The 15,721-nt window shown below is 40.3% G+C and overlaps 1 protein-coding gene across 1 annotated transcript in view; it reads left to right on the top strand.

Annotated features, from left to right (window-relative positions):
* LOC126456503 (glutamate receptor ionotropic, kainate 1) overlaps positions 1–15,721 on the top strand; it is a 338,468-nt gene that overhangs the window by 260,161 nt on the left and 62,586 nt on the right. The window lies entirely within an intron of this gene.

Raw genomic sequence — 15,721 nt, 5'->3', positions numbered from 1 at the left:
AAGCTGTAACTTTCGTTACCCATCGCCTAATTGTACTCCTATCAACTGAAGCATCGCCATACACTACACGCAAACATTTACGGTGTTCACCATGGTTTCTTTTTCTGCAAACAGGAATTCAATAACAGTACGCTGCTTGTAACGTGAGTCGTATGTAGACGCCATTTTGACGCTGTACTACGGCTCTGCAATTTGCCAGAACGGTTCGACACGTAAGCGGCGCACAAAACAAACATTAAATGTGAAGCAACAACAAGGACATTTGTCTATGCATATTAATGGCTTTTAGAAAAGATTTGGGTCATTACTCATTGTACGACCCTCGTATGATGTTCACTGCACTCCCGCATGCTCCGCATGCAGCCGTAGAAAAATTGCGACTGCACGAATTGTTTCCCACATTCAACCTGTACCGCTGTCCATGACCAAGGGAGATTTACAATAAACACAGACATTTGATAGCCAAAGAAATGTCAAAGAAATCGGGCCGCGGTTTCGAATGATATTAATGACTTAAAACGAATATTTTATTTGGAATGTGATTTGAGAAGGAATGATAACGTGGAATCACAATTATTTGCCAAAACTGCAGTGTAATTAATGATTTCCCCATTTTTCTTGAAGAACGTTGTGAACTTAAAATCATTTACCGTTATCATGAAATAAAGACGAATCCAGCAGTGCATTGCATGTGTAGAACGTGTCTTCTTTAGTGTCACACCGGCAAATCTTTCAAAAATCAAATAGAGTGTGATATGAGATGTTTGAATGAAAAAGAGATGTTCTGAAAACTAATTCAAAAGAAACAAATGTAAGTTCGTTTAATAAATGGCAAAGAATTGAAGCAATAAATGGTACTGGATTTCAGATTTATGTATTATTGTTTACACTTTTTATTCACAAATGGCGAATAAGCCTTTTCTTGGTGTAAGTGAATAATGTTTCGCATAACATTTGTGTTTCAAGAATAAAGTATAACAGTTTATATCTGGATTCGTTATTCGTCGTTAGCATAAATTTCGTCCAACACTAGTGCAGTCGCGTGGCCGGTGTACATGCGCTTACGCGTCTATCATTAGCATCGGTAATGTTCGGCAACTTCCGCGAACGTTCGCGAAGCGTATTAGCCCTCTCAGTGTCACATCAGTCGCGTGTAGGACACGCCGGCAGGCCTCGCGCTTGCAGGCTTCTAGTTAATGTGTGTATGAACACTCCATTCAGATCCAAACTAGAGTCGTAATTTTAATATACGAACATCTAAACTGAAGTATCGTGTTTTAATACTAATTGTACAAGAAGGCAATTGAACCTTCTGTAATTCGAAAGGTACTTTGTCATAGATGTGTAAAAAAATAAAATAACGCTTTTACGTACACGTGAAGGGAGGTAGACATTCACACATGAGAAAAATGTTCCTGTGTCTTTCAAGCTGCTGCCAACTTCTACCACCGGGCACACGAAAGTAACAAAGTTCCGTGTAATCGAATTTTCATGTTTAAATGTTGCAGATGGTTCATTTGCCGTAACACACGCATACTGGGCAGCTACAATGCTAAGACCTCAAGGTCGTTGATGATATTACCAGTGGAAAGGAAACATTGAAGTAACGAAGGCTTTGGGGGAAAAACAGACTGTCCATGACGTTGTTTATTGGCATGTTTTTCACATAGTTTTGCCTAAGAATAAAAGAAACTACCATTGTGTTCATTTGACACGTTTACCACGAAACCTGAAGTAATTCCAAAATTTCAGTTTCTTCATTCTGAATAGTTACGACATCGTTTGTTATACGAAAACTCGATGTTTTTAGATCATTCTTCGAAAAAGAAAACAACTGGTCGGACTAAAAGCCAAAGAACTAGAGAAGCAAAATATTTGCGTAGACAATGTAATAGAAATAATTGGATATTGATAATGATAATTCTATTGTTGTTTTGAATGATACGTTTAAATCTGCACTGAACATAATTTCAAATAACTTTGAGAGCTACAATTACGGGTTGGTGAATTTACAGAGCAGATTTTATAATGAAAAACATTTCGCACCTGAGGTTACTTTACGTGCTACAACGGCAATCACACTGCGTTGTCATTATGAAAAAGATAATTTGTCGCCATTAACATGAAATTTATTTTACAACGCACTATATCAAGGACTCGCTTCAAATTACTGAACAATTACAGAGAAATCTAAGAATTATTTCAGTAGTAAGTGTAGCTACAGTACAGCATCTGTTGTGGGCAGCTTTGAGGCTAGTATTTCAAACACATTTTATGTAGAGTGTTTCACTTTAAGATACAAAACACTTTTTATCATAGATCACATTCAATGACTTCTGCATGTGGTCGTATATCATGTTACGTGCAGTCATATTTATGTGAAGTCTAGCATAGGCGATACTAGCACTCTTTATTACGCGATATTAAATGAAACTGCCAAATATCAGTGGCTCACTGATCATAGTTCTGGCCTGTCGTACATGTGTTACGTATCTGCTTACATATGTTCCAGTAGGGCAGAGGTTTGTGGAGACAGGTGGTTGCGGTGCCACTATATTTTTAGAATTTGATCAAGTCACGCGAACTTTATGTTGTTGAAATCCTCATCGAAGGCTCTTTCCAAAAGTATGTAGAGGGGAGCCCGCTCGGTTAGTCGTGCGATCTAACGCACTGCTTTCCGGGCGGATGCAGTGGATGGTTTTTAAGGCGGTTTTCCATTTGCTTCGGCGAATGCGGGCTTACAAAACGCTTGTTCGTCCGATTCTTGAGTATTGCTCATCAGTATGGGACCCTTACCAGGTTGGATTAATAGAAGAGATAGACATGATCCAGCGAAAAGCAGCGCGATTCGTCATGGGGACATTTAGTCAGCGCGAGAGCGTTACGGAGATGCTGAACAAGCTCCAGTGGCGGACACTTCAAGAAAGGCGTTACGCAATACGGAGAGGTTTATTATCGAAATTACGAGAGAGCACATTCCGGGAAGAGATGGGCAACATATTACTACCGCCCACATATATCTCGCGTAATGATCACAACGAAAAGATCCGAGAAATTAGAGCAAATACGGAGACTTACAAGCAGTCGTTCTTCCCACGCACAATTCGTGAATGGAACAGGGAAGGGGGGATCAGATAGTGGTACAATAAGTACCCTCCGCCACACACCGTAAGGTGGCTCGCGGAGTATAGATGTAGATGTAGATGTAGATTCCGTCTCAGTAAGAGTATGTTGGCGATATCTGCGCAAACACTTTCTCCACGGGCGCGTACACCATAATTACTCTGCCATGCAAACTTTGGGATTACACTCGTCTGGTGTGAGAGACGTTCTCGGGAGGCGCGGGTGGGGAGGGTGGGGGGGGGGGGGCACTGGGGCTGAACCGTAAAATAGCACTGGGTTCGGAGTGGGGCGGCGATGGGGTGAGTAGACTGCTGCAGTCTGTTGTGGGGTTGTGAACCACTGAGGGCTACGGCGGGGACGAAGATTCTCCGTCGTTTCTAGGTCCCCAGTTCTATACTATGTAGATGGGATAGCTTCCAGACACAGTATGTACAGTATCAAGCAACTTAATGGAGTATTCCTTTTTTAAAAATAGTTTGCGTAGTTAAAGTATTACTTTGTTATATAGGGTGATTATAATTAAAGTTAAACTTTCAAACCACCGTAGAAATAACACCACTGGTCAGAATGATGTCAAATTGCAACGGAATATTATCGGAGATGGGGGAAAGCGTGTGGCAGAAGAAATATAAATAGTACCAAAAAGTAGCAATAGATGGCGCTGTAACCATCGTACTTTAGTAGTGGTCGACTACAAATGACAAATGAATCATACAACAGTGCCTAAGGTGTAAGTTTGACAGTAAAATAAACTGTACTACTCAGTTGCGTAAGCCCATCCACCACGGGAACGTCTTATAACATCGGATGAGAAAAATCGATTTTTAATTGTTCTGAGGCCAAAAACCGCATAAAAAGCTTCTCTAGCATGGGTTTTTAATTGACCTGAAGCCAAAGACCAAATAAAAAGCATCTCTCACATCGGTTTTTAATTGCCCTGAGGCCAAAGAACGCATAAAAAGCATCTCTCATATCGGTTTTTAATTGTCCTGCGGCCAAAAACAACATAAAAAAGCATGAATCAAAATCAAATCGGATTATTAATTTTCGTGTTACTGGCGCAAAACATGTTCAGTATGTTGTCCACCGTTTTCTGCAACAACTTGAAATCGAGAAACAGCGTGTTCCACAACTGATCGAAGAGTTTCCGGGATCACGTTCAGATTTGCGGAATGCGTGCCTTCAGTGCAGCTAAGTTTGCAGTCGGGACACTGAACACAACATCTTTCAGATAGCCCCTTAGCCAGAAGTCACACGGATTAAGGTCTGGTGATCGGAACGGCCAAGCTGTAGGGAAATGGCACCTAATAATTCTAGCATTTACGAAATGGCGCTTTAGCAGCTGCTTACCTGGATTTGCAATGCGCGGAGGTGCGCCATGTTGCATAAAAATGATCCCATCCACACACACTCACGCTCTTGGAGAGCTGGAATGACGTCGTTGCGCAAAACACACTCCTAGCGCTTACCAGTGACGGTACAGGTAACAGGACCGGAAGCACCTGTCTCTTCTAAAAAATATGGCCCTATGATAGATAAATGGTGCCGTAAACCCACACCACACTGTGACCTTTTCAGGATGAAGTGGTACTGGTTGATTTGCGTGTGGATTTTCCGTTGCCCATATTCGACAGTTCTGTGTATTGACATATCCTGTCACATGGAAGTGGGCTTCGTCTGTCCACAAAATCTTCCACTGCCAATCATTGTTCCCTTCCATGCGAGCAATATTGTCCACTTCCATGCAAGCAATAAATTCTAAAGCCAAGGTCTCTCTTGCTGGCAGGTCAACAGGAAGCAACTCGTGCACAATTGTAATTTTGTATGGGAGCAAAGAAGGCCAATGTTCGGGCAATTCTCCGTGCACTACACGTTTGCACATCACCACTCGTCTCCTCCTGCATAGTTGTGTCCATTGCTTCCACTGATGTCGAATCAATTCGTTTCCTCCCTCTACCAGGTTTCACACCAAAAGAAACCGTCTTTTCTATTTTCCGAATCATTTTCTCCAGACCCACGGCAGTCATCGGACCAACGCCTTTTTTCAAACCCTTCAGTTTCCGGAACTTCTGCAGAGCGACGTGCACAGTCATCACTCTTATAACACAGCTTTACAAACAGAGCGTGATCCTGCATCGAGACAGTGATGTTGAACGTCGCAGAGGCGAATGGACGAGACTTCAATGGGTCGTACGCATGACAGGTGTTTTCATTTGGTCTTGGCTCCACTTCTCTTCAACATCTATACCAACGACCAGCCATTGACCCCAGGCACAAGGAGATTCTTATATGCAGATGACCTAGTCCTTGCTACGCAGAGCTCATGCTTTGAAAGAGTGGAAAGAAACCTGACAACAGCACTTAGAACACTGTCAAGCTACTACAATCGGAACCAACTCAGACCAAACATTTCGAAGACACAAGTGTGTGCCTTTCATTTAAGGAACAGGGAAGCTAATCGTGAGCTACATATTGCATGGTCAGGCATCCAACTCCAGCATCATCACGCACCTAAATACTTGGGAGTCACTCTCGATAGACCTCTGATATTCAAAACTCACTGCAAGAACACCAAAATGAAGATCTCCGCTCGAAACAACCTAATTCGTATACTAGCGGGGACACAGTGGGGATCACATCCATAACTATTCGCTGTTCTGCAATGGCACAGTGCTTTTTTACTGCTGAACATGCTTCTCCAGTCTGGTACAGGTCATCTCATGCCAGACAAGTAGACATTGCTCTCAACGAAACCTGCAGGTTGATCACAGGTTACTTAAGACCTACCCCAACTGATAATCTCTACTGCCTGGCTGGAATAGCGCCACCATGGATACGCAGAACAGTGGCTGCCAACAAGGAGAGACTGAAAGTGGAACAGGACAGTGCCCACCACTGCACGGACATAATCCATCACAGCAACGGCTGAGATCGAGAAAGAGCTTCCTGAGAACATCCGAGAAGCTCACCATTTCACCAGAGAAGGCAAGGCTGGAGTTATGGAAGAAGTCGACGACTCACCTGCAGACGCCAGAAGCTGAAGAACTACCACCTGGACACAACGAGAGCTGGCTCGTGTGTAAATCTTTAAACAGATTACGATCAGGAGTTGGACGATCCAGAGACAACCCGAAGATATAGGGTTTCATAACAGAAGATACGTCCTGTAATTGTGGACAAGAACAAACCACAAGCCACATGCTCCAGCGTCTCTTGTGCCCTACATCCTGCACGAAGATTGATCTCCTGCAAGCCACTCCAAGCGAATTGGAGGTTGCAAAGTACTGGGCACATGTAATATAAATACAATTTGTGTACATATTTATTGATGTGTATGTCTACCGTAAATTTGTATGTTTCTGATTCGAGAATAATAATTTACGTATTCTGACACATATGCCGGCCGGTGTGGCCGTGCGGTTAAAGGCGCTTCAGTCTGGAACCGCGTGACCGCTACGGTCGCAGGTTCGAATCCTGCCTCGGGCATGGGTGTGTGTGATGTCTTTAGGTTAGTTAGGTTTAATTAGTTCTAAGTTCTAGGCGACTGATGACCTCAGAAGTTAAGTCGCATAGTGCTCAGAGCCATTTGAACCAATTTTGAACCATTCTGACACATACAGCGCCATCTACTGATCAATTTTCACACTTCTTTTTTCTTCTGCCATACGTTTCTCCCTTACCGGGTAGTATTCCGTAGCAATTTGACGTCATTATGACCAGTGGTGTTATTTCTACAGCGCTTCGAAAGTTTAAATTTAATTATAATCACCCTGTATATGGCTAACCACCTCTAATTCATGATCAAGTATTTTCTCAACCACAGAACGCCAAAACATCGTAAGTGCAGGGCCCATGCTACGATGTGGAGACAGACAGTAGCACTCCTAGTAGCAAGACAATGAACTTTGATTACGAGAAAATATGGCGCAAAAATTCGCATTTTCAAATCGAAGTACGTGATTTAGATGAAAGTATTTTTCATTATACTTTGTGGATGCGCCTCATAGTCTAGTAGTAAACTGCGTGCCTTGAGACCGAAAGGTTTTTGCGACCCTGCAAAGTAATATGTTCGAGAAACATCAATAAAAAACTATGATTAACTTCTCGTAGCTGATGTTGACAGTCATGTAAAATTTTATAAATGATACCGTGGTCGCCTTTTACTTTCAAATTATTTATGTATAAAATCCAATACTGAAATTTTGACCGTATGGCCATTATCAAGAGGAAATAATATTATCTTAGCACATGTCAAGAGATAAGCATTATTATCTGACATGATATAGAAGCTGGTTTCCATGCATTTTGTTTCTGATAAAGTTTTCTAGTGTATACTGTAATCTTCGAACTTTATTTTGAATATGTTGCCCGTATTGTACTTTGTTCTGCATGCATCCGTAATATTGGGTGGAGTAAATAATTCCATTTTGTTTTTGTTTCGTGTGAGGCGAAAGTTGGTATCGTAGTAGACTATAGTCTTCTGTGATCATTTGTTCCTGCCTACGAATCCATGAGTGAATCGTCGATTTATGTGTGTTGTAAGTACATCGTTCTTGTTCTACTTTATTTTAGTTCGCATCCGTTTTTCGTACTTTATGTAACGGATAACTGTATGTCAGCAGCTTTTGACAAATCTGGCATTCAATTATATTACATCTTGTCACGGAATGAGTAGGGACTATGTATTTGTGTTTGAAATGGTGTTGTTTCTTGCAACTGAAAGTGCTTTTCATTCTCGCAATTAGTGCCTAAGGCCTTCTTCTTACAAACGCTAAAAGTGCAACATTAGTCACCTGAATGTGGTCACACATTATTAAGAGGTGCTAAAACAATACAGTTTAACAGAAATCATTGTATTAAAATATTCCTCTCACTCCAGTAAAAATTTAAGAGCGAATAATACACATTGTCATACTTTCAGCATTGGCTCTACTAATGAATTATGAACAACTTAAGTTAACTAAATGGAATAGCATTCAGTACAGTCGAAGTACATTCACACGATACCGCACAGTCCTATGTATAATAATATACTTTGATGAAGAATACTTTTGCTGCTTAATGATAACTGGAAAAATAACTACATACTCCGTAGCCTGCTGCATAATGATGACTGGAAAAGTAACTACATATTCCGTAGCCTGCTGTATAATGATAACTGGAAAAGTAACTACATACTCCGTAGAAATACTACAAAGGGCACTCATTTGCATTAATACTACATTCAAAGCATATATAAGTACTCATTCCGTAACAAATGTATTAAAAATGAATATCAAATATTCAAAAGCTGTTAACCTGCAGCACTTCATTAAATGCTTGAAAGCACAAAACACGGATATGAACACGAATGAAATAGCATATTAACAATATACTTAAATGAATTTAAATCTTAAGAGTTTACAAAAGGATTCGTAGGTGAGAACAAATGTCCTCAGAACAATATCCGACAAACTCAGCTTCTGTTTTGTATGAAACAAATATATGGAATCATTTATTCCACCCATTATTATGGATGATAACAAAAGTCATGCAGAATACAAGCAACATATTCAAAATGCAATTTAAAAAGTGAAACACACGATAATTCGTAATGAGGAACACAGTGCGATGAAAGCAGCACCTCTTTACTACGAAACTAAAACGAATATGGACGACATTAAAGCGACCAATAACAAACCGAGATTATGGCTTGATAAACCTACAGCGCGCCATGTGGCCTGGCATTGAACCAAGGTCGTGTTAGCGGAAATCCTTATATGATCTCGACTAATTGTGTATGTCGGAAATTACTATTGCTACAGTGCAACGACAAACATTTTTTTCTTTTCCTCCGCAAAGGATCGGTCATTGCATGTAACTACGTTATGATGTTGATTGTTTGCGGACCTGACTTTTACTGTTTCGTAAACATGAACAAATTACAATAATACCCTCTCCAAAATAACTCACACACATAGTTGTAAAACCAAATCAAAGAAAGCTGTAGTTTAAATAGGCACCACTGCTACCGACGCCAGAGTGCAAAGCAGTTCATCACCGCACATTCAGTCACAATGCAACCACCTCTCAGCACTTTAAACACCACAACCAAACCAAAATTACAAAAAAACATTCAATTTGACACACATATCAGTACGAACACACGCCATTCACGCGTCTGAAATCATATCGGGACAAATACCCGTAATCATTATCACTTCATGAGTGAGCCAATCCACTTATGGTTAAACTTCCTGCAACTCGTTGAATAATACTGTTGGTATCTACAAATAGCCTATTCAGTATTGCTCATTCACCAAAATGCTTAGCACACATCGTCGTTGACATCTGTTAACTAGAGCCGAACCCAAATCATCATTTACTTCCCGCGCTGCGTTTGTCTCAGATGTAACAAACAGATATTACCAAAGAAGTTATCATGTGGTACTGACCACTCACGAAAGTATATGCTTTTTCCATGGATTTCTACACAAGCATTAGCATTGCACTATAGCATTTCTATGACAAATGATCTGAGATACATACAGATATTTTACAAAGTGTAAAACTTGACAGTCTACAGATCTTAAATTTACGTACTTCAGATAGTTACGTCAGCAGCCAACAGATGTCACAATGTACCGGACAACTCGTATTTATAGGCAGTTACCATGGCAAACTGTTAAAGTTAGCTAGACGTCCAACAGATGGCACTCGCATTTACTCACAGTCATGCTAACGACCAGCGGAGGAAACAGAACAAAGAAAAATAATATCTAGGCGTATAGCCGAAATGTTAAAAGTTCCATAAAAACTCGGTATTATAATTTTGCAGCTGTAAAAGTAAAAATTACTGGCGTACTAATGACTGCAACACATTGTCCAACATAACGTAACGAAAGCCAATCCTCGATATTTTAGCTCGTTCTGAAAGTTTTTTGAGTGGCGTGTTTTACTTGCCTCACGCAGCTTACTAAAATTAGTTCTATTACTATTAATGTTAATTAATACCATTATGTTTCCTGGATGTCTTCTAGTCGTTTGCCACCAAGTATGAAATGCTTCCGGACTTTAAATAGATATCTTTTTTAAGTCTGGCAGTTTCCTGGTAAATCCACCTGTTCACAAAAGTGTCAACTATAGTTCAATTCTTTTATCTTGGCGGCTCGCGCATGCCCGCCCAGACGCGGGAGATTGCTGCGTTGCCAGTTGCACACGACGCACGCGCCAATAGAAGCAGCGAAATAGTATAGCATAGTTCGCAAACTTACGTTTAGGGGGGAGCGCGCAGTTCATGAAGTAAAGCCACCATGGCCGCATTAACCCTTTCGCTGCTACAAAGACGTGCTCCCTGCCTTCCGCGCCGTGCGTGATTTTGTCACTGCATTGCTCGCCTGTGCTGACACATGGTGTTCCGACTGCTTTGACACTCTTATCAATCGATTCCACAAAAACTATTTGGCCCAAAAATTTGATTTTTACACATCTTCGTGACTGATACCTTCCCCCCATAAATGACTTAATTTTGTTTCGATGTTCAACACAGTTATTATGCAGCATTAAATACAGTAAACCATTGCACGAAATTTTGAAGAGTTTGCAGAGGTAAAAGTCCATAGAGTATACTTTCCGTATGGTCGATTTTAGTTGCCACAATGTTGAGAATGAAATGTGGACAAGATACCTAAATTTCATATAAAATTTACTGTGTGACAATAGCTCATTTAAGTACCACATAGGTGTCGTATGTAATATTGAGAAATATTCCGTCATTCGCGACTGTAATAAAAGTTTTATTTACACTGAGCACGTCTGGCTTTATTTTAAAGCACTTCAATCAATCAAAAGGAAGTAGACAAAATACATTAAACAAAACTGTGGACTTACAAAAACATTAGGACTTGAATATACCGTCTACCAGTGAAGTGCTCTGAGCTATGTCAAATATAATTTTTGTGTGTGGCACACACAAACATCATTTATTTGCTAAAACACTGATCTGCCAATACAAACGTTGAATATTGTGTTACCGCAGCACAAAACTACGAAAGGTGACTTGGCAATGGAGGAGACTAAATACTGTCCACTGAAGATGCTTCAAAAGAGAGAAACGCGTCTGGTCTAAATAAGCCCCTTTATTACAGTCGCAGAAGAGGAATATACTTCAGTACCATTGGTAAAACTGCGACTGTGGAACAAAAACAAGAAAGAAAACATGAGTCCATTGTGTATGTGCCATACCTTTCCTTGATTGAAGTGCTTTAAAATAAAGCCAAACGCGTCCGGTGTAAATAATACTTTTATTAAAGTCGCGAAAGACGGAATATTTCTGAATATTACATACGACACCTATGTCGTACTTAAATTAAATGAGATATTGATATACAGTAAATTTTATATGAAATTTAGGTATCTTGTCCACATTTCATTCTCAACATTGTGGCAACTAAAATCGACCATACGGAAAGTATACGCTATGGACTTCTACCTCTGCAAACTCTTCAAAATTTCGTGCAATGGTTTACTATATTTAATGCTGCATAATAACTGCGTTGAACATCGAGACAAAATTAAGTCATTTATGGGGGGAAGGTATCAGTCAAGAAGACGTGTAAAAATCAAATTTTTGGGCCAAATAGTTTTTGTGAAATCTAATGATAAGTGTGTCAAAGCAGTGGGAACACTGTGTCTGCACAGGCGAGCAGTGCAGTGATGACAAAATCGCGCACAGCGCGGAATGCGGCGAGCACGTGTCTGCAGCAGCGAAAGGGTTAATGAAGAGACAAAGCACTAGAAATTTCAAAAAATTGCATTCAAACGAATATAATTCGTGAAGTTACGCCCTTCGATATTGTTTTTAAATAATGAAAATATTAAGCAGTGTACAAGGTTTGAGCTCATAACCTTTCGCATAGCAGCCTAACACTTTAACCGTTACGCTAACGCACCTCGTCTGATTTCAGACCGCCATGAGCATTATAACATTTCGTGCAAAATACTGACAAACACTGTTGGTATGACTATGAATTACTCACGCTTCGTCGAAGTACAAAAGGAAATAAACAATTATTGCTGTTCTTTATTGCGAAAAAACGGTTCGTGAGAGTGATACAAACACCTTTCCTTGCTATCGCCTGAATTAGGAGTCTTATTGCTTGTTTGGTTTAATTAATTAATAGAATATGAAGCAATTGGTATAAAGAATACTTTTTCCAAACTTTCTATAAAAGAATGTCTGCTATCAAGACATTGCTTTTGTTCTGTTACTTTCTTTATGACTGAACGTTTCTAAAACTGAAGACACTCGTCCATGCTCTGCACTGCAGTCGAGATGTGGCAATGTCGTTCTCTGTTCATTGGCTGACTGTGTTTTGTGATGTCAGATGCGCAGAACGAACCTAAACTCGGCCGCCACGATAAATGACGCGCACTTTAACGCATACCAACAAGTATCCTGCGACCTTGAAATGGACGTTACTACACTCTCAGCGACTCTTAGTTCAACGAAGACTATATGGCAAATATAGGGAAAGCGCGTAGTCAGGTATTCAGCGCAGAGGGAAATTAAAAATGTTTGTGTGACACTTTCGCGGTCGGTTTTCTTATTTTTCGTGGGTGAAGAGGAACAGATACAGCTAGGGTGTAGTCATAAATATAGGTTGTTAAAAAAAGTGTCACAAATTCCTACAGGAGGCAGTATTCATCAAAATTGGAGGGAACGTTCCGCTAATTATATGTCTGTGAAACAATACCTGATGAAATACGAACTGTTTTAACTATGACGAGTGATATGCAAGGCATCGTCAGTGGCAGGTTGCGTGGACGATTTTCTACATATTATGTTTCTGTTCCGTTTTTGGTACCGTTCCTCTTCTTATAATTGTCACTTAGGGCTTTTTCCACATTTCACAGCACTTGAAACTGAACACTCGTTTTGATACAATGGAACTGGACATAACATTTAGAAAATCGTCTACACAATCAGCCACCGAAGATGCCTCACAGAGAATAAAGGTGAAACGCGTATGGCACGAATATTGTATTTTATTCAGCTGTAGTCAGACGGTCCAAAAGTGAAAATTATCAATATACCGTAAGATCTCATAGCAAATTACCACAATGCGCATGCCTGGTAAGATGCAAATCGCCGATCAATCATAGTCGTGGGGCATCATCTACAGCTACATCTACATACTGCAAACCACCGTGAGTTGCATGGCAGAGGGTACATCCCGCTGATCCACTTATTAGCGTTTCTTCCATTTCCAATGACGTATGGAGCACGGGAAGAATGATCGTTTGTATACCTCCGTTTGTGCAGTAATTATTCAAATCTGATACTCATGATCCCTATGTGAGCGATAAGCAAGGAAGTGTAGTATATTACTAGAATCATCATTTAAAGCCGGTTCTTAAAAATATGTCAATAAACTATCTCGGGAGGGGTTATGTTTATCTTAAAGAGTATTCAGTTCCTTCAATATCGTTGTGATACTTTCCCACGATCAATCAAATGTGTGATCAATCCTGATGCCCTTCTCAGTATACGTTCAATATCCCCTGTTAGCCATGTTTCGTTGACCAATATTCTAGAAACGGCCACACGAGTGATTTGCAAGCAATCTGCCTTGTGGACTGAATACACTTCCGCAGTACTCTGCTAATAAACAGAAGTCTACCTCCTCCTTTATCTACGACTGAGGCTATGTGGTCATTCCATTTCATATCTTTACAAAGTGTTACACCCAGGTAAGTGTATGAGTTGGTCGATTCAAACAGTGCCTCATTGACATTATATTCATAGGCAGACGTCGGACTTTAGGTAAAAACCTATTCTGTTTCTCATTAAATGAAGGCAATAAAAGTTGTACATACTTAAACTACGCCAATTTATGATCGAAAAAACTAGTTTTATAGTACCTAAAAATACCTAATATCAGGTAATTACCTGATTGTACCTAAATTTCAGAAATCCAGTTAGATAAAATTTTTTATGACTAACTTTCTCTCGTGGTGCTCCCAACTAAAAATTGCGCAAATATTTTATCGAAAATTGTAATTTTGTGGTAACTAAAACACCTAAATTTATGTCAGAACCTGATTGTACCTCATTTTAGAAAATCCTAAAAATACCTAATTTCATGCTAGAAGCTGACAATATCTAAGTTTTAAAAATACAGTCAAATAAAAAATGATTAAAACTACTCTTCTGGTCTTCTCGGCAAACAGTAATTGAATGATGACTGGTTTGTTCGCGGGCGTGAACGCCAATCGTGAGTCAGACGACAACAGCAGAAGACAGGCGGTTCCAGCCCGCCCTGCTCGCTGTGAACCGTCAAATGGGCTGGCAGGGCACGGAGAGCCTTGTGATCTGCCTGCAGCGCCTACCTGCCCTGTCGGAACAGCCTGTTTAAAACACCTGCACTGTCTTCATTCAGTCGGTCAACGTGCTGCTTAGATGTGGTGAAACATTTCCCAGCGACAGTGGAAAGTCGAGCATGTCGAAAGTAGCCAGCTCCAGTTCATCTCTGATTCGTCAGTGTTAACTAGAATTTCCGGATTTCTCTACAGACGGAAGAGTTATTCACTGCAATGTGTGCAAAAAAGACATAAGTAAAATATTAACCTTCTATATGCTACACCCACTCAGAGAACAGTGTTGCCACTTGGACTAGACACATGGGAATGCAAAAATATTGTTTCTAAACTTTTAATGTAGGTTAATTTTGCTAAGTAGATCTCGTACGTAAATTCTTCGACAAAGTATTTCTCATTTCTTTATGTTTTTAGGATGTTCTGAGCAGAGGTAGCATTTAAGTCGGCATGTTGCAGGGATTAAGCACCAGGCAAACTTAAGGAATAAATCGAAACAAACGTTTATAACTAAGCCAAATGCAACAGACAAAAAGGAATTTCATCTTGGCTTGTGTCGAGCCATTGTTGCAGCAAACATAGCATTCAATGCAGTTTTTTTAGAGAAATGCTGTCACAGCAGCATTCCATCAGAATTCACGCAGAAAAAGAACTATTTAGATATTTTACATGAAAATACATTCAGCAGGATAAGGGTAGATATGGGCGATTCATACATGTGGGTCTCTGTCGATGAGGCAACTGACAGACAAGGTCGACATGTGGCTTACTTGATTGTTGGAAAGTCAGATCCCAACACCCGCCTTGTACCTCACCTGATCTGCAGCAAGGAGCTGAGAAAGACTAACCAGGAAACAATTGCTCACTTCGTTAATAAAGCCTTCAAATTACTTTTCCCCAACAGTCTAGAGGAAAATAAAGTACTTGCAATCTACACTGATGCAGCTGCATGCATGATTGCTGCTGTTAAATTGCTGAAAGTATTTTACCCTGCCTCGCTACGTATCACATGTCTTGCCCATGCCACAAGTCGTTTAGCTGAGACCATACGTCTCGAATTTCCACACGTAAATAAGCTAGTTCAACCATCAAAATGGTTTTTATTAAAGCACCTACAAGAATCCAGTTGTTTCGAGAGGTACTTCCCAACGTACCACTTCCGCCAGAACCCATTTTTACTCGCTGGGGAACGTGGCTAGAGGCCGTGGAATATTCCAGAGAGCACTTGTTCTTAAATTGCGGG

Source organism: Schistocerca serialis, chromosome 1, assembly GCF_023864345.2.
Source record: "Schistocerca serialis cubense isolate TAMUIC-IGC-003099 chromosome 1, iqSchSeri2.2, whole genome shotgun sequence".
Classification (NCBI taxonomy): Eukaryota; Metazoa; Arthropoda; class Insecta; order Orthoptera; family Acrididae; genus Schistocerca; species Schistocerca serialis.
This window is presented reverse-complemented; position numbering and strand designations above follow the sequence as displayed.